Source organism: Camponotus vicinus, unplaced genomic scaffold (genome assembly GCF_025532165.1).
Source record: "Camponotus vicinus isolate PSW18456_S1 unplaced genomic scaffold, iyCamVici1.0 SCAF_14, whole genome shotgun sequence".
Lineage (NCBI taxonomy): Eukaryota > Metazoa > Arthropoda > Insecta > Hymenoptera > Formicidae > Camponotus > Camponotus vicinus.
In genome coordinates, this window is record NW_028141950.1 from 11006510 (window position 1) to 11009080 (window position 2571).

Here is a 2571-nt window from a genome sequence, read left to right on the forward strand (position 1 = left end):
TTCATACGGCCAAATATTATTTGATTATTATTTTCAGTTGCTGGGTCTTGGAATTCTTGCTACTTATTTATAACAAGCTGTCTTACGTTATTAGGAAGAGGATAAATATTATATATATAGGATCATAAAAGGTGTGCAAGTATGTATTATATTTTAAATGGTTTATTTAATAATTTCTATAGTAGATTTTCTTATATATTTATTATATTTTTCAGGTATCAAGACTCTGAGGAAAATTACTTCCTGATAGTGAACATATATATATATTTACGGGAACTCAACGAGGACCAAAAATTAAAATAATCTAGGATTTTTAAAGGAAATTCTTGCTTGATTAATTATATTTTATTCATTAATTATATTTTATATATATATTTTATTAATTATATTTTATTAAGAAATGTTTAGATCATTAATTTCTAAAAGAAGCTCGTTACTTTATAAAAGATTATTATTTAGTTATTGGCCATTTACATTTTGTAATTAAATAGTCAAAGTTAAATGTTATTCAGTAATAATTAGAATTTTATACAGACATATTTGGCCAATGGTATTAATGTACAGTAAAGATTTATTATAACATTTAGAAAAATATTTATTCAAGGAAAATTTATTAATTTTGTTTCTCATGAATATAAAAAATATATATATATTGTTAATTATTTTATTACTAATTATTATTACTGATTTTTAGAGCGTATTGTTTTAGTAACAATTATTATTCATGGGCATTAATTTTTTGTTTGACTTGGTACATTTATTTATTGTTTCATATTCTTATATGTACGTAGAATGTTAACTTTATAACTTTCCTTTTGTTATTGATGATTCTTTATAAATTTTCGTATTAATATTTTATGTGGCTCACTTTCGGAGCATTTGTTAGCATTTTTACTGTAGGTTATTTATCCCAAAATATTAATTAATTATATGATTTTTCAGGTTTCAAAATTGGTAATCGCTGCATTTCTTTTATGACAATTGACCATACTATTTATCGAAAAGATACGCATGGGCTCACAAAATCATTTATTTAGGTGCGTATCGTTTGATAAAATATTTTGATTTATGCCTTTTCCTTTGTAGTAAGCGCATATACACGCATAGGGATATCCTTTTTTGGTTATATGTGATAACGGAATAATATGAATATTGAGTGAATATCTATATATATTGGTTACATATAATATAAAGTGGATTTATAGTGATTATATATAATTACAAGTAAAGATTATATAAGATACGAAATTCTTTATACTATTCTTCGAAACAAATTATATTTTATTCGTTAAGAATTATTTAAATCATTTTCTTTTTAAAAGAAGCTTGTTATTTTACAAAGGATTATTATTTAGTCATTACTGGTCATCTGTTTTTACATTTTAATTTTATAATTAAATAATCAAAGTAAATATATTTATTATTTGATAATAATTAAACTTTTATATATATATATATGTGTTTTTCATTGTTTATTGATTTATGTCTTTATTTGTCTAAATACTAATTAATTATATTATTTTCAGGTTTCGGGATTTATGGCTATGGAAATTTTCCCATGCCAAATTTACCAGAAGAATGTAAAGGAACGCACAAGAGGCTATAAGACCAGTTACCGACGGATTTGTTCGTATACCAATTTATACGAAGTCTTGTTGCAAATGATTTGCTAAGAGTTTTTCTTGATAATAAAATTTCGAATAAATTTCTTTTCTTAGTAAGGTTAGTTATTAAGATTAATATCATTATATACGACCAGTTCCAGTACTGCTAATTCATTGTAATATCTTTCTGGCTATATACCACATCAATCAATGTATTGTATTAATATGAGATTATGGCGAATATATATATAAATATATATATATATATATATATACAGTATTTTGCTATTGATTTATGAAATTTCATAAGCGATTTTAAGGTGATTGTGTGGGGCTTTTGCAGCTTTATTAAAATTGCATAAATAATAATTATATATATATTGAAATTCTTTTACGATTATTATAAATGACTGTTTCAAAGAGCCTATTACTTTTTCTTGATTGATAGATGTGTATAAGTCCAGCTTTCGGTTAGTACTGGTGGTTACTAGTATTTTGACTACATGAGAACTGATTATTATTAAATTGATGTATATATATATTGATTCTATATAATATTATGGCGCAAATATATAGTGATTATATATAGTATCGCGCAAAGATTATATAGGATGAGAGAATAAGTAGGGATTATACTTTTATAAATAAGATTTTAAATTTTTTCGTTGCGGGACGTAACAATATATTGGTTACATATAATATAAAGTGGATTTATAGTGATTATATATAATTACAAGTAAAGATTATATAAGATACGAAATTCTTTATACTATTCTTTGAAACAAATTATATTTTATTCGTTAAGAATTATTTAAATCATTTTCCTTTTTAAAAGAAGCTTGTTATTTTACAAAGGATTATTATTTAGTCGTTACTGGTCATCTGTTTTTACGTTTTAATTTTATAATTAAATAATCAAAGTAAATATATTTATTATTTGATAATAATTAAACTTTTATATATATAT